General features: G+C 46.1%; 1 pseudogene; it reads left to right on the forward strand.

Annotated features, from left to right (window-relative positions):
- Positions 1 to 18,366, forward strand: part of LOC134640026 (NACHT, LRR and PYD domains-containing protein 12-like) — a 70,969-nt pseudogene that overhangs the window by 24,324 nt on the left and 28,279 nt on the right.

The following is an 18,366-nucleotide window of genomic DNA, read 5'->3' on the forward strand; positions in this document are numbered from 1 at the left end:
CCGGACCCTGGTATGGGCCCCCCGGGCCTACTCTTTGTTCCCTCAACTGTCAGGTCACGTGTTTTGCATTGGGCTCACACACCCAAGTTCACCTGCCACCCTGGGGTCCACCGCACCATTACCTTCCTCCAACGCTTCGCCTGGTGGCCGTCTTTAGCTAAGGATGTCCTCGAATACATTGCTGCCTGTCCTACATGCGCTCAAAACAAGAGCGTCAATCAGCCATCTTCCGGCCTTCTCCAACCTCTACCGACCCCTGGCCGCCTGTGGTCACACATTGCAATGGATTTCATCACGGGCCTCCCTTCCTCATCAGGTAACTCAGTCATCCTTACTATCATTAATCGTTTTTCGAAAGCTGCTCACTTTGTCGCCCTTCCCAAGCTCCCCACTGCTTTAGAAACTGCTTGACTCCTAACTAACCATGTGTTTCGCCTTCACGGAATCCCCATGGACATCGTCTCTGATAGGGGGCCACAGTTCACATCACGGGTCTAGAAAGAATTCTGCAATGCCCTCGGAGCGCAGGTCAGTCTCTCCTCTGGTTTCCACCCTCAGACTAACGGCCAGACAGAACAAGCCAATCAGGAACTCGAGGCGGCCCTCCAGTGCTTGGCATCCACCAATCAGACAACTTGGAGTGAGCAACTCCCATGGGCTGAGTATGCCCACAATAGTCTTACCTCCTCAGCCACCAGGGTGTCCCCTTTCAAAGCATCTCTGGGCTACCAACCACCTCTCTTTCCGGCCATCGAAGGTGAGCACTTTGTCCCCTCAGTCCAGCAGCATCTACGGAGGTGCCGACGTGCCTGGAGAGCCACCTTGGCTGCCCTTCTTCACACAGCTGATCGCAATAAGCGCCCGGCGGACCGTCACCGGACCCCCGCACCTGCCTACACCCCGGGACAAAAGCTTTGGCTGTCTACCAGATTTGTTCCGCTCCGGGCTGAGTCAAAGAAACTGTCTCCCACCTTCATTGGTTCGTTTGTTATAGACTCTCTGGTTAACCCGGTTTCTGTCCGTCTCAAATTGCCCCGAAATATGCGGATCCATAACGTGTTTCATGTGTCTCAAGTGAAACCCTGCCTGTCCAGTCCTTTGTGCCCTCCTTCCAGGCCCCCGCTACCCGCCCGGGTCATCGATGGCCACCCGGCTTTCACTGTCTCTCGGATCGTGGACGTCAGGCGCCGGGGGCGTGGCCTGCAGTATTTGGTGGACTGGGAGGGCTACGGGATGGAGGAGCGGTCCTGGATCCCGCGGGCTGCCCTGCTGGACTGTGGCATGGTGCGGGCATTCCATGAGGCCCATCCGGACAAGCCTGGGGTTCGCCGGGAGGCTCCCGTTGGGGGGGGGGGGTACTGTCACGGCCTGGGGGATCGGCGAGATGCTGATCGGTCTTTTCTATCTTTTCTCTCTCTCGCGCTCTCTCTCTCCTCCTCTCTGTCGCCGGGGCGGAACTCATTGTGGGTTCACGCCCTCGGCCCACGCCCACGGAAAAGAACACACCTGATGCCCATCAAGATGAATGGCATTTAAGCCAGGAGGTGACTGCTGGTCTTCGTTGGATCGTTGTCTGCCACGCGTCAGTGAAAGTCAAGCTACAGCTCAGATAAGTCAAGTGTCTTTGTGAATATCGAACTCATTCCTGTCTCCTTGTCTACAGACCCCCTGGATTACCTTTCGCGTGTGAACCTGTGTGTGTCAAGTGTGAAGAAAGGGACTGCCGTCGTGTATGTGGAGAGTTGGAGAGCGAGTGATTTCCCCCCTTGGATTTCCCTGGAGCCTGTCCCTCACATTGTTGTATATAGCACTACCCCGCACTCTCTGTATATACACCTGGTGAACTCTGTAAATAAATCCTTGTGTTCAGCTGATTCAGGAGTCTCCGCGTTTGAGTCCCCTGTTTGAACCTTAACAGGGCTGTCCTCTTAGCCCTACTCTATTTGCACTGTTTATAGATCCATTGGCACAGGCGATTGAGAATGCGAGGAAGTTACAGGTGTTATCATCAACAGCAAAGAGTACAAGGTTTGTTTATATGCAGATGATGTCCTGATGACTCTTACTAAACGCGATATTAGCCTACCAATATTACTATCTTTGCTCAATATGTTTGGCTCATATTCTGGTTACAAATTAAACCTTCACAAAACTCAATTTCTTATCTCTAAATCTAAACCAAACAAATATATTCTTAAACTCCTAAAGGGTAGTTGGAATACGAACTAAATTAAATATTTAGGGGTTGAACTGCCCAAAGAATCAACCATTATTTGCAAATTTAATTATACCCCTCTAACAGCAAATATTAAAGCAGATTTCGACAGATGGTTGCTACTGCCAATGAATATGCATAACAGGATTGAATTAATAAAAATGACGGTACTACCTAAACTGCTTTATTTATTCCTGGCATTGCCCATCAGGTATCCTCCACACAGTTTATTGAATGGAAAACAATGTTTCAAAATTTATTTATTTTTTTTTGGGGGGGGGGGGAACACAGGCCTAGAATAAAGTATGAGACACTGGAGTTACCTAGAAATAAAGGAGGCATGTCTAGAAAACTTATAAGGCTACACAGCTCAGAGTCCTGATTGCATGGTGCAACCCAACATGTGACACCAGATGGAAAAAAATAGACTAGGTGGAAGTTCATGTCCCTCTTCCGGCTAGTATCCTACTGCATAAAAGTACCACAGTATCTGGTTTGGGGAACTTAAAGATAAAATGTTTGAAAGAGACGCGAGAATACTACGGTGGCCAGCATATGACACAGCATTCACCCCTGCAAATATTGACAGTAGGTTTAAAAACTGGTGCAACCTAGGTATCACTGCATACTGGAAAATATCATCTGAAAAAGGTTTAGATACCTTCCAACAAATGTCAGTTAATTACATCTTGAGGAGAGGTGATTTTTGTTTTTTTTGATATCTTTGATTAAAATCACATTTTAATATGGAGATTGTGCCTAAGGAGGGAAGATCTCTAGTCCAAATTTTTATACATATATGCAAAGGGAAACCGCTAAAAAACATTTCCATGATCTACTCAGCACTACAAAAAGAAAGGAAAGTGTTGTCTACCACCTATATTAAGTTTAGAACTATGGAGAGAATTCACTTGGGAAAACACTGAGGTTTTTTTTTTTTTAATTTTTTATCACACCTAAGATTAAAGAACTCCAAAGCAAAAATGTTGACCAAGGGAAATGTTGGAGGAGATGTGGATATACTTTGGCAGGCCATTTCCATGTCTTTTGGGAGTGTCCTAAAATCTCCCCCTACTGGTCAGTTGTGATTGAACACACTAAGCAGATAATTGGGTCACAGCTTGAAGGGAGTTTCAGTGTCTTTTTGTTTAGGCAATATACCAACCAGATTGAAGAAATGGGATAGATAACTGCTACAGATACTACAGGGAGCCAGCAAGAAAGCTATAACACATAAATGGCTGAATGAGGAACCACCAACTGTTTCTGACTGGACAGAAATAATACACGAAATTCATACTATGGAACAACTGTCAGGGTTCCTGGGTGGCTCACCCAGTGTTTTCAGTTTGTTCATGTTCAGTTTATTTTGTCACTTGTTCTCATTTCCTGTTTTGCTGTTCCAGTTACTTCCATGTGTCTTTACTCAGATTAAGTTCAGCCGTTCACTCACCAGTTTCTAATCACTCACCATCCAGCCTGTATTTAAACCCTCAGTTTCTCTTGGTCCAGCGTTTTGTCATTGATGTTGTCTACTCTGCATGTGTGTACTCAGTTCAGCCAGCCAGTCTTTCAGTCAGTTCAGCCATCTTACGTTCTGCTCGTCCCGTTATTATAATAAACTCCAACTCTCACCATGAGTCCTGCATTTGGTTTATCTCTTCTTCTCATCCACACACATCCCTGAGAGAATGACAAGACCCGTGCCACGAAGACACGTCTGTGACCCAGTGGACTCAGACATTTTCGAGTGGCAGGAGGCAGTGCTTTCCCTTTCTTCCTCCTCACTGCAAGCCAGAGACTGTTCACCATCTACCTAATCAAAAGACTGTGTTTTGTGATTACACTCTGGACTATCCAATTAATACTCACCATCCTGCCGCCGAAGAAACTGTTTCATCATCCCAGGCCATTATTAAAAATATTCACACCTCTAAACCTGTCAGTATCACTCATCCAGTCATTATTTCCACACCCATTGCTCAGACTTTTCCTGCTAGCAGGGCGGCTCAGATTCTGCCTTCCCCTTCACCTGTTTCACCTTCTCAGGTGAAGGCAGCAAAGGCTCAGCCTGTCCCTGCACCAGCTCCTCGAGCAGCTAGGGCTCAGCACGTCCCCGCACCGGTACCAATTCCTCTGGACGGTGCTGCTGACGCACAGCCATCACCCATTCCTGTGCCAGCTCTCAGGGCGAGGGCAGCTGTGACCCAGTCTACTCCTGCACCCATTCCTGTTCCTCGGGTGGGGGGTGACCGGTGTCCAGTTTGCTCCTGTGCCTGTCCCAGCACCCAGGGTGAGGGCGGCCAGGATCCAACCTGACCTCCCTAGAGGCTCAGCTGAGGCTCTCCAGCCATTGTCCTCACACTCTGGAGGCTCGGAAGAGCCAGCCCTTCCACCTGTCAGTCTACCACTTCATCCACCTCCTCATCCGGCTTTTCAGGCCCTAGCTCAATCCCTCAGCAAATTAGCAGATCTGTTTCCATCTCAAGCCCCCAGTTTATTATCTCAGGCTGCAGCACTGTCACCATTCTTAGCTCAGTTACATGCTCCGTTGTTTGCAGTTCACATACTTGCTCAGGTTGCTGCTCAGACTTCTCCCCAGTGTGCAGCCTCTGCTCTGCCACCGGCCGCTCCCATACCGTTGTCTTGTCCTGCCTCGTCTGATTCGACGATTCCCACAACACCGCCTCATCCACATCTGATTCGGCGTCGGTGGCCACTTTCCAGGAAAAAATACCCAATAAATATAAAGTAAAAAAAATAAAATACTTGTAGCAGCTACATTTAGTTACAACTGACTGCCTTCTTTGAACAATAAGACTTACTACTATTCTAAAAACAAGCACACAAAGAACCAATAAGAGTGAAGAACAGAATAAAGAACTCCTGTGATGGTAGCAAAGAAATGAGCAGCAGACTGTAGCAGTTTATATCTGAATGAAAGTAGAATGAGCTCAGTGGAGCTCAGTCCCATATCTTTGGTTAGAAAGGAACAACATCAAGGATATACTGCTGCTCAAGCAGATTTGAGAAGTGCACTCACATTACAGCAGCTGATGAGAGAATCTGTGTATACGATAAAACAGCTGATCACTTGCAGCTCGTGCACTGTTGGATCTCCAGATGTTCACTTGGCTAAAGTCTGTGAAGAAACTGTGGTTCACATAGTTTACACGGTACGGCCTCAGATTGGACCAAGCTTCCAGGATCACTGCAGCATCCTCAGCTGGTACATGGACATCTCTGTTCCTTAGTCTTGGAGCCCCGATGGTCTGTCCACACCAACAGGGTTTTCTCATTCACCTGTTCTTTGTCCTAGTCCTTTATTGGAAGTGCTGTCCTTGTTCATGCAGTGTTGTGCCCATGTGGCAGCGCTGATGTTCCCACCTTTTATGCACAACAAGTATGGTGCTGGTCTTTCTTCGGATGGAAAAGCATCCTTAACTGATCCAGAAAAAAGATCCAGAGTTTGATCCCTCCTAGTAGGCCAGGAAACATACTGATGAGAGTTTCAAAGTGTCTTTGTATGCAGACATAATTCAAATGAGCCAGAATGAGTTTGGTTCCTGCAGTTTGTGCATCATAAACCTGCAGGTGAATGTACACTGCTGTCATAAAAGCTGTGGAAACTTAGGTAAAAAGGATGTAACGATATTACTGAAAGTTCCAGGACAGTCACAGAGTTATTGCATCATTTGTGAACATAAAGAGAGAAAGGTCATCCAAATTTCAGGATTAAGAGTCTGTGTCCTGGTTATGACCAGTAAAAGACGTCTCTGTGAAAGCTTCAGTTCAACAGGCTCCTGCTCATTTCCTCGCCGGGTTCTTGATCCTCTTGTACCATCTCACTGTCATCCTCCTCACTCGCTCTTTGCACTCAGTCTTTTGTGCATCATTAAAACCATTACATGTGGAGTTTTTTCTCTTGTTGTGTCCTTTTGAAGCTGTTTTCTGTTGGCTTCAGCTGTTTGGAGTTTCCATTTTCTAAACTTCTACATTCTGAACGTTCTTCAGCTCTGAACATATGAAATAATGAAACAATAAATAGTTTCAAGAACACACTTTGTCTACTAAAACTTACTTCTTTCCATCTTTATACAGATTGAGGTGGTGTGGGTTGTCAAAGATCAGCTGTGATTATCTGGCAGCAGCACTGAAGTCCAACCCCTCCTATCTGAGAGAACTGGACCTGAGTAGCAACAATCTGCAGGATTCAGGAGTGAAGCAGCTATGTGGTTTTCTGGAGAGTCCGGGATGTAGACTTGAAACTCTGAGGTCAGTCACCATGTTTTAATTGTGCTGAGATGAAAATGATTTTAAAGTTGTGCTGACACGAAACTGCAGACATAAGGCTGATATTATACTGATCCACACTGAGGATCTTCATTGTAAAGCCTGTTTTCTTCTTCTCTGGTTTAGTCCATTGACTGTAGCAGAACAATGTTCACATTTCAAACAGTGATACTCAAGCTATAGGCTGCAGCCCTCCACAGGGCAGTGAGCAGCCTGCCGACCTTTCCTAATTCAGAGACACAACAACGAATAATCCACAGCTGACTTGCTTTAGCAGGTCAAGGGTTACAGGACACAGCAATCTGTGAAACAGAAACAGTTTGGAGCAGGAATTATTGCACATTTACAAACTGACACTGCTGCACGGCTTGCTGGGTAATGCTAGTTGGTCAGGTATGGGTGTTAACGGCTGTGAGAGGCTCCATGGCTGCAGAACACTGAAGAAGAGAAAAGAGAAATGGAGGATGAAGAAAAGAGGTGGAGATGAAGCAGAAGTTTAGCTCCAGAGAGGAGCTGTGTCTGCTGTTTGGAAGCTTCTGTGTGGGTGGGGCTCAGGCAGCTCCGCCCACAACGTGACAGGGAAGCAGGTGAAGAATAATAAATAAAGACTTCAACAGCAGGCAGGATTTCATAAGCTGATGTACAAACATCTAGAATGGTGGTGGCAGGTACAGAAACAGGTCCATAAAGACTGAAGCGTGTCTCCGTTCCTTTGCATATTCCATATTTTCCAGAAGAGCAAACATCAAATATGCCTCCAAACATGTGATGAGTCAGACTGACATCATTTCTACAGAGAACAGTGTGAGCTCTCAGCAGGTCACTTCAATAAGGACAAACAGTGCAGCAGGAATGATTAAACCCACTAACAGTCTGATATCCCCGTGTTCCTGTTGTTCTACAGCATCATCATTAATGCTGCTCCACCACTGTCACTGTAGCTGACCAATCAGCTTCTGTGACGTCAGGTGACGCTCTGTGACTTGGGGGCAAAGACTGGAGAAATGCTAAATGGCTAACCTGAAGCTAACCTGAGAAACAGTCAAAGTACTGATGAGTCCTACAAAGTGTGTGTGTTCAGTATGAGATGAGTTTGGTAATACTTTGTGTGCACAGATGGACACCACAGGAGATCTCCTTTATGAAGAAACTCTGAGAAGTTTGTCCAACAGTGGGAAACATTTCAGAGAATATCTCAGAGAGTTGTATAGTTTTAATGTTTTATTTGGGAACAGAATGGTGTGTATGTGTAAGTTTGGTGATAGAGTTTTTATTATGAATGAATGATGAATTTTTATGAATTATTATGTCTATTTTTTATGTTTAAGGACAACAGATGGAAATTAGCCTTTGGCTATAATCTGGCATGTTTACATTCATGTAATTTTTTTTTTACGTTTATGTTCATTAACATGCACTGTCCTAAATAAATAAATAAAATGAGTTTGGTAGTACTTTGTGTGCACAGATGGACACCACAGGAGATCTCCTTTATGAAGAAACTCTGAGAAGTTTGTCCAACAGTGGGAAACATTTCAGAGAATATCTCAGAGAATATCTCTGAAGCAGAAGCTAAACATAATAACCGAAGAAAAGCAAAATGATGATACAAATCCTGCTCTGAGTCATTGTTTAAACATTACTATCAGACAGTGAAAGCTTCCAAAGACTGCTCACCTTTCAAACTTAGTTAAAGATGCTCGTCCTGTCCACAGATCAGCTTACCTGGTGGGTCTCCACGATCAGCTTTGTTTCTTGGAGATGTAGGCTGAGCCCTTTAGAGCTTCGCTTTTTGTTTTACTGAACAGAAGTTGATCATCACTGATGCTGTCTTTCAAATACTCCTGTTAGAAATGTATGTGTCACGATCCTGGGTCTTCCCTCTGAACAGGGAGAAATCAAAGACAATAAGCACTCGCCAAAGGCTGTAAATACTGTTAAAGGAAAGACTGTGAGCAATGTTACCAGGTCTAAAACACTGAGTTCAGGTTCTGTCAGTTCAGTTTTTGTCAAGTCTGGTTTAGTCATCCCCAAGTCAGTTCACTCTAAGACTGTTAACCCAAGGACTTCAAACACCACTAAAACAAAAAAAAAAATGCAAAATTCATTTTTGATAGGTCTGTTTTTGTTGACCCAGTATATATTAACCCTGAGCCTGCCCATTTTAAGACTGTTTTTCCTGAGCCTGCTCCTTTGCCTCGTGTTCTTGCTCCCAGGGCAGCTCGGGCCCAGCGTACCCCTGCACCCGTACCAGTTCCTCAGGTGAGGGAGGCTGGGGCCCAGTTGGTCCCTGCTCTGGTTTCCAGGCCGGCTGAGGCTCTGTCAGTTTCTGCACCCGTACCAGCTCCTCGGGTGAGAACGGCAGCTGCCCAGCCGTTGCCGGTACCTGTCACGGCTTCTAGGGTGAGGGGGGCTGTGAACCAGTTCACCCCTGCACCCATGCCGGTCCCCAGGGTGAGGTCAGCCAGGCTACAGCCCGTCTCCGCACTCGTACCTACTCCTCGGGTGGGAGCGGCTAGTGTCCGGCAGGTGCCTGCACCCGTTCTTGTTTCTGCTGAAGGCTCCGGCAAGCCCGCCCAGCAGTCCTCCCTGTGTTCCAGAGGCTCAGGAGAGTTAAGTCCACAACCATCATCACCACCATCACTACTGCATGCATTTCAGTCCATAGCTCAGTCATTAGCTCTGTTAGCAGCCCAGTCCATAGTTTAATTCCCTGTGTTGCCATTAGCTCAGCCATCTCCCCAGTGTTCAGCTCAGTCATTTGTTCCACCACCCGCTCAGCCTTCTGTTCAGCCAGTGGTCTTTGCCCCTACTGGTCCTGCCACTACGTCAGCTGGAGGGCCCGAGGAGCCCGTCCAGCCTCATGCCTCGTCAGCTGGAGGGCCCGAGGAGCCCGTCCAGCCTCATGCCACGTCAGCTGGAGGGCCCGAGGAGCCCGTCCAGCCTCATGCCACGTCAGCTGGAGGGCCCGAGGAGCCCGTCCAGCCTCATGCCACGTCAGCTGGAGGGCCCGAGGAGCCTGTCCAGCCTCAGCCCGTCCAGCCTCATGCCACGTTAGCTGGAGGGCCCGAGGAGCCCGTCCAGCAACCTTCCTCGTCAGTTGGAGGGCCCGAGCAGCCCGTCCAGCAACCTTCCTCGTCTGGTCCAGCTTCAGCTGCAGTGCCTGCAGCGCCTACGCCATCGCCTGGTCCTGCCTCGCCTGGTCCCACCTCGCCTGGCCCCGCGGTTGCCAAGCCACCGCCTCGTCCACGTCCCGCGGTTGCCAAGCCACCGCCTCGTCCACGTCCCGCGGTTGCCAAGCCACCGCCTCGTCCACGTCTGATTTGGCGTCAGCGGCCACCTTCCAGGCCGCTGACTGGACTCCTTCGCCGGCGCGGCCAGCCTCCTGACCTCCTTCGTCGCCACCGCTGGCTCCACGGTCGGCCCCCTGAACTGTGTCATCTGCATCGCCGCCGTAGCCCGCCGCGCGGTCGGGCCCCAGAACTGTGTCCACGTCGCCGCCGTTGCCGTCCGCACGGTCGGCCCCCGGAACTGTTTGACCATGACCTCCTGTGCCGTCGGCCTCCGGGCCGGCCCCCTGATCTAATGAACTATGGAATACTGGACCGTCACCCACCGGGTCGGCCCCCTGAGGAGTTATGAACTGCGCTTCTGTGCTTTCGATGGACATTTTGTTTTTGTGGCTTTGTTTCAGGCCCTCCATCCTGGACCCCCGCGGCCCGCCCTGGGTGGGTTGCTTTTGGTTTGGTTTTGTATTCCTGGTTTAGGGCGTCTGGAATCCGCCCTTGAAGGGGGGGCTCTGTCACGATCCTGGGTCTTATGACCCAGTGTTTTGAGTTTTAGTTCTTTTGATCTTTATAGTGTATGTTTAAGCTTTAGGTTTCCTATGTTCATTTGCTTATTAGTTTTCCCTTGTGTCTTCCAACCCCTGTTAAGTCTCCCCTGCCCTTCATGTGTTTCATGTCTGTGTCTTATGTTGCCAAGTTCTGGTTGTCATGTCTGCGTCTCATGTTTCTTGTTTTATTTTGAAGAGATCTTGTGTTCCTGTGTTCATCGTGTTTAGTTTTACTCTTCCACGGAGGTCGTTATGTTCATGTGTGTCAGCTGTTCCACCATGTGTTCCCACTTCTCTCATTAGCCTCCTGTGTGTATTTAGTCTGTGCCTTCTCATTCAGTCTTTGTCGGATCATCTGTGTTATTCCCATGCCATGTCCTGCGTTCAGGTTTTCATATATCCTCCGCATCATTGCCATGTTTAGAGTTTTGTTTGTGTTTCTGTTTGCCAGGGTTTTCATAGTTTGTGCTTCCTTTCTAGTTTACCCAGTTTAGGTTATTGCTTAGTTTGCATTGTTTTTGCCCTTTTATTTTGTACTTTCCTGTCTGCCTGAATAAACAGCTCATCATCAGTTAAGTTTTGAGTTTTAGAATGTCTGCACCTGGGTCCACTCCTCACACTCCAAGCAGTTTGCCTCGGCAAACTGTGACAGTATGACTTTAATGCGAAAAATTCACAATTATTTTTCTTGTTGTGTTTGTTTGAAGCTGCTTCCTGTTGGCTTCAGCTGTTTGGAGTTTCCATTTACTAAATTTCTACATTCTGATCCTTCTTTATACAGATTGAGGAACTGTGGTTTATCAGAGATCAGCTGTGATTATCTGGCAGCAGCACTGAAGTCCAACCCCTCCTATCTGAGAGAACTGGACCTGAGTAGCAACAATCTGCAGGATTCAGGAGTAAAGCAGCTATGTGGTTTTCTGGAGAGTCCGGGATGTAGACTTGAAACTCTGAGGTCAGTCACCATGTTTTAATTGTGCTGAGATGAAAATGATTTTAAAGTTGTGCTGACACGAAACTGCAGACATAAGGCTGATATTATACTGATCCACACTGAGGATCTTCATTGTAAAGCCTGTTTTCTTCTTCTCTGGTTTAGTCCATTGACTGTAGCAGAACAATGTTCACATTTCAAACAGTGACATTCAAGCTATAGGCTGCAGCCCTCCACAGGGCAGTAAGCAGCCTGCCGACCTTTCCTAATTCAGAGACACAACAACGAATAATCCACAGCTGACTTGCTTTAGCAGGTCAAGGGTTACAGGACACAGCAATCTATGAAACAGAAACAGTTTGGAGCAGGAATTATTGCACATTTACAAACTGACACTGCTGCACGGCTTGCTGGGCAATGCTAGTTGGTCAGGTATGGGTGTTAATGGCTGTGAGAGGCTCCATGGCTGCAGAACACTGAAGAAGAGAAAAGAGAAATGGAGGATGAAGAAAAGAGGTGGAGATGAAGCAGAAGTTTAGCTCCAGAGAGGAGCTGTGTCTGCTGTTTGGAAGCTTCTGTGTGGGTGGGGCTCAGGCAGCTCCGCCCACAACGTGACAGGGAAGCAGGTGGAGAATAATAAATAAAGACTTCAACAGCAGGCAGGATTTCATAAGCTGATGTACAAACATCTAGAATGGTGGTGGCAGGTACAGAAACAGGTCCATAAAGACTGAAGCGTGTCTCCGTTCCTTTGCATATTCCATGTTTTCCAGAAGAGCAAACATCAAATATGCCTCCAAACATGTGATGAGTCAGACTGACATCATTTCTACAGAGAACAGTGTGAGCTCTCAGCAGGTCACTTCAATAAGGACAAAAAAGTGCAGCAGGAATGATTAAACCCACTAACAGTCTGATATCCCCGTGTTCCTGTTGTTCTACAGCATCATCATTAATGCTGCTCACCACTGTCACTGTAGCTGACCAATCAGCTTCTGTGACGTCAGGTGACGCTCTGTGACTTGGGGGCAAAGACTGGAGAAATGCTAAATGGCTAACCTGAAGCTAACCTGAGAAACAGTCAAAGTACTGATGAGTCCTACAAAGTGTGTGTGTTCAGTATGAGATGATCTAGAATTTTCCAACAGATTGGAAAATTGCTGCAGTTACACCAATTTTCAAAGCAGGTGTGAAGACTGACATGGCTAATTATCGCCCCATAAGCATACTCCCGGTCGTATCTAAAATAGCTGAGAAGTGGGTGGTTAAACTCCTCACTGCTCACCTAGAAAACACCCAACCCTCATTACATCCATTGCAGTTTGGCTTTCGGGCACATCACTCCACAGATACTGCCCTGTGTATGTTAGTGGAGAACTTGAAGAGCTTGCTGGACAAGAGTCCCTGTGTTGGAGCTGTATTTTTAGATCTGAAGAAGGCTTTCAACTCTGTAAACCATCAGATATTGTTGTCCAGATTGACTCAGTTTAATATCTCCAGTCAGGCTCTTCAGTGGTTTGCCTCATATCTCTCACACAGGAAACAGTGTGTGGTGTTGGACGGGGTTAAATCTCCCTATTTAGATTGTGATACAGGGGTTCCTCAAGGATCTGTTCTTGGGCCCTTATTGTTCTCTCTTTTTATCAATAACTTACCTGAAGTCTGTCCAAATATATTTGCTCAAATGTATGCGGATGATGCAGTTATATATACGCAAGCAAATAGTGTCCAGCAGGTGGCAAAAGATCTTACAGCTGCTTTAGCATTAATGCATAGCTGGCTGGAGGACTCATGCCTAATGTTGAACACCTCAAAAACTGTCTGTATGTATTTTTCAAAACGCCCCTTAAACTTGAAGCAGTCAAACATATTCCTGGATGGAGTAGAGCTTGAATTAGCTCCAGAATTTAAATATCTTGGGGTCATTCTAGACCCAACATTATCCTTCAAGAGTCACATAAATAAAGTGTCCCAGGTGCTTAAATTTAATAATCGAAATTTTAATCATATACGTAATAATTTAAATATGAATGTTGCAAAAACTTATTTTTACTCAATGATCATCTCTCATATGGACTATTGTTTGACGTCCTGGTCACTTGCTTGTCCAACAACACTTAAAACTATTGAAAACATTTATAAAAGAAGTTTAAAACTACTTGACAAAAAACCGACTTCCCACCACCACTGTCATGTGTTAAAAAAACATAAATTGCTGAACTTCAATAACTTAGTGAAACTTAAAAGAGTCTGTTTAATATATAAAGTCTTACACTCCCTTGCTCCGCCACCACTAAAGCAGTTCATTAGGCATAAAGAAAGCTCAGACAGGACCACTCGAGCTACAACCCGAGGAGACTTGTTTATACCCCACAGACGGACAGCATTTGGGCAGAACATCTGTGGAACAGTCTTCCTCAATCCATCAGAGAATGCTCGACATTCAATTTGTTTAAGGCAAAGGTTAAAAACTGGTTATGGACAAATCAAGTGTGTGATCATGTATGAGTTGTATAGTTTTAATGTTTTATTTGGGAACAGAATGGTGTGTATGTGTAAGTTTGGTGATAGAGTTTTTATTATGAATGAATGATGAATTTTTATGAATTATTATGTCTATTTTTTATGTTTAAGGACAACAGATGGAAATTAGCCTTTGGCTATAATTTGGCATGTTTACATTCATGTAATTTTTTTTTTACGTTTATGTTCATTAACATGCACTGTCCTAAATAAATAAATAAAATGAGTTTGGTAGTACTTTGTGTGCACAGATGGACACCACAGGAGATCTCCTTTATGAAGAAACTCTGAGAAGTTTGTCCAACAGTGGGAAACATTTCAGAGAATATCTCTGAAGCAGAAGCTAAACATAATAACCGAAGAAAAGCAAAATGATGATACAAATCCTGCTCTGAGTCATTGTTTAAACATTACTATCAGACAGTGAAAGCTTCCAAAGACTGCTCACCTTTCAAACTTAGTTAAAGATGCTCGTCCTGTCCACAGATCAGCTTACCTGGTGGGTCTCCACGATCAGCTTTGTTTCTTGGAGATGTAGGCTGAGCCCTTTAGAGCTTCGCTTTTTGTTTTACTGAACAGAAGTTGATCATCACTGATGCTGTCTTTCAAATACTCCTGTTAGAAATGTATGACTTTAATGTGAAAAGTTCACAATTGTTTTTTTCTTGTTGTGTTTGTTTGAAGCTGCTTCCTGTTGGCTTCAGATGTTTGGAGTTTCCATTTTCTAAATTTCTACATTCTGAACCTTCTTTATACAGATTGAGGAACTGTGGTTTATCAGAGATCTGCTGTGATTATCTGGCAGCAGCACTGAAGTACAAATCCTCACATTTGAAAGCGCTGGACTTGAGTGGAAACAACCTGAAGGATTCAGGAGTGAAGCAGCTATGTGGTTTTCTGGAGAGTCTGGGATGTGGACTTGAAACTCTGAGGTCAGTCACCATGTTTTAGTTGTGCTGAGACGAATATGATGTGAAAGTTGCACTAACTCTAAACAGCAGACATGATACTGATATTATACTGATCCACACTGAAGATCTTCATTGTAAAGCCTGTTTTCTTCTTCTCTGGTTTAGTCCATTGACTGTAGGAGAACAATGTTCACATTTCAAATAGTGATACTTGACGTACAGGCTGCAGCCCACACGCAGGTGCTGGCTGGCTTGCTGACCTTTCCTAATTCAGAGAGAGGGGACCCTGATTAACTGTGTATCGTCCTTCCTCACAGTTCTAAGTATCAGACACAAGAATGAATAATCCACAGCCGACTCTCTTTAGCAGGTCAAAGGTCACAGCACACAGCAATCAGCCACCAGTCTGTAACCATTAACTCACATTAAGTAGTCTAGGACAAGCCAAAGGTTTGTCCTAGAACAGTTGTTAGGTTCGACAGGATTACAATAGGAATGGATGTGAATGCAAAACAAAATGGCTGGAGGCATGAAATGAGTGACAATAGTAATTATTAATTTGTAGAAAAGTCCAAGATGACAAATTATAGCTTCCACAATAAAAATAATAATAAGCCGACATACAAAACAACCCTCCAAAAATGGTCCTATTGAGCTCAAAATTTCAGTTCGTCTGTTTTGATCATTAGTCAAGTCAAGAGTCCTTGTTAGTTTTTTTTGTTTTGGTTCCGTGGTTGGAGTTGTTATCGCTTTTGTGTTTCTCGTTAGAGAACAATGACTTTGACAAAGGTTTAATTTGGTCAGGGCATAACCTCGCCATCTTCATCCGGAGAGAATCCAGGCGTTCCAGTGGCTTTATCAACACAAACAAAATAAACCCTAGCCTGCACAACAATAATGATACTATTGCATACAGCCAGATAAGAAAGTCTCCTTTTTCTTCTCACAGCTTCTTTACTGCAAACTTTTTCACAGTAAACTACCAAAATATACATTTTACATCAACACAAGCGTTACATTTCACCACAAATAGTGCATAAAGAATGAAAATGCTTCATTACATCATTGTGAACCAAAATAAAAGTTTGGTAAAGCCACATTCCAAATACGAATTAAGATAAGATAACTCTTTATTGTCATTGCACAGTCATACATAGTATAATAGTACAATGAAACTGGAAAACTGTCCCACAACGGCACTACATACAACACAACATGAAACGACATGACACATCACAATGAAAATTGCGTTTTCATTGCTTATAAGCTGAGAAAAAAACCCACTTTCGAAATAGGGTTAGCAAAATGCCAATTTTAACAAAGCGCTAGCATGTTTCTATAGCAAGTACATGGTCTCAACAGACCAAGTTGAGGTATCTGCGTGAACACGGCAAGGGACACAGCCAAACGGCCTCTCTAGCTCGTGCTCCCATCGACTTAAGACATTAACATTTCCAAGTTAGCTTTCGGATAGTGCAAACACAGATTTATACACTTTTCTGCATTAAACTCACCAAGATGACCAATACTTCAAAAGACTTAGCTAATGCTTTATGGTGGTCCTATGCTTGGAAGGTGGAACTAATATTGCTTCGACACAAAATTAATTCATCCATCCATTTTGTTTCTGTTTATCCGGGACCGGGCCGCGGGAGCTGCAGCCTGATTTGCCCAGCCTGATTTGCCCAGCCTGATTTGGCTCTCCGCAGCCACCTCCTCCAGCTTGTCCGGGGAAACACCAAGGCGATCCCAGGCCAGCCAAGAGGTATGGTCTCTCCAGGGTGTGCTGGGTCTGCCCTGGGGCCGCCTCCCGGTGGGACATGCCTGGAACACCTCACCCAGGAGGTGCCCAGAGGAATCCTTGTCAATGCCCGAACCACCTCAACTGGCTCCTTTGGTTGTGGAGGAGGAGCAGCGACTCTACTCTGAGCCCCTCCTGGATGGCTCAACTTCTCACCCTATCTCTAAGGGAGAGGCCAGCCACTCTTCGGAGGAAGCCCATTTCCGGCACTTGTATCCGAAATCTCATTCTTTCTGTCACTACCCACAGCTCATGACCATAGGTGAGGGTAGGAAGGTCGATCGACCGATAAATTGAGAGCTTTGCTTTTACACTCATCTCTCTCTTCACCACAACAGACTGGTACAGCGTCCGCATCACTGCAGCCGCAGCACCAATCCGTCTGTCAATCTCCCGCTCCCTTCTCCCGTCACTCGTGAACAAGACCCCAAGATACTTAAACTCCTCCAATCCGGGTTGTCCCCGACCTGGAGTGGGCACTCCACCTTTTTCCGACTGAGGACCATGGCCCAAGATTTGGAGGTGCCAATTCTCATTCCTGCCACTTCACACTCAGCTGCAAACCATTCCAGTGCAAACTGGAGGCCATCACCAGATGAAGCCAACAGAACCACATTATTCGCAAAAAGCAGAGATGAGATTCTGAGATCACCCAAGTGAAAGCCTTCCGCACATAGAAATTCTGTCAATGAAAATCATGAATAGAATCGTGACAAAGGGCAGTGCAGGCAGAGCAGATCACCCAGCAGGATTGACTCCAACTTATTGCCGGCTATGTGGACCAAGGTCTTGCAACTATTGTATAAGGATAAAATGGCCTGTAGCAATGGGCCAGACACCCCATACTCCCAGAGGACCCCCAACCGGACACTCCGAGGGACACACACAACTCCCATGAACCCTCAAGTATCCTTGAGAGGATAAAGAGCTGGTCCAGTGTTCCGCGACCAGGACAAAAACCACATTGTCCCTCCTGTATCTGAGGTTCGACTAACAGATGGACTCTCCTTTCCAGCACCCTGGCATAGACCTTCCCAGGGAGGCTGAGGAGTGTGATCCCCCTATAGGTGGAACACACCCTTTGGTCCCCCTTCTTAAAAATGGGAACTACCACCCCGGTCTGCGAATCCAGAGGTACTGCCCCTGATCTCCACGCAATATTGTAGAGGCGTGTCAACCAAGACAGCCCTACAACATCCAGAGCCAACATCCAGAGTCTCCACCCCAGGGGCTCTGCCACCAAGGAGTTGTTTAACTGCCTCAGTGACCTCACCCCTGGAGATTGGCGGGTAGCCCCCCTCGTCCACAGACTCTGCTTCCTCCACGGAAGACATGCCAGTGGATTAAGGAGGTCCTCAAACTATTCCTTCCACTGTCCGACAATTTTCTCAGTCGAAGTCAGAAGCACTCCACTATGCAGGTAGAGCACCGCTTTCACCTCCTGAGTCACCTGACGGCTTGCCAAAATCTCTTCGAGGCAGTCCAAAAGTCTTTTTCCATGGTCTCTTCTCCCTCCTCGGACTGGGGCCTCTGCCAGGTATTCCCAGTGCACCCTCACTATAAGTTTAGGTGCGCCAGGTCTGTCCAGCATCCTTCCCCGCCACCTGATCCAACTCACCACCAGGTGTTGATCAGTGGACAGTTCAACCCCACTAATCATCAACGACGACTGTGTGGAGAGGGTGGCAGACTTCCGCTTCTTGGGAGTCAGCATAGAGGGAAACTTATCATGGAGTGTGAACACCTCTGAGCTACTGAAAAAGACACAACAGAGACTGTACTTTTTGAGAGTACTCAGAAAGAACAACATCACACAGAGACTGCTGGTGTCTTTTTACAGAGCCTCCATCGAAA

This window comes from Pelmatolapia mariae, linkage group LG13 (genome assembly GCF_036321145.2).
Source record: "Pelmatolapia mariae isolate MD_Pm_ZW linkage group LG13, Pm_UMD_F_2, whole genome shotgun sequence".
NCBI classification, from domain to species: Eukaryota; Metazoa; Chordata; class Actinopteri; order Cichliformes; family Cichlidae; genus Pelmatolapia; species Pelmatolapia mariae.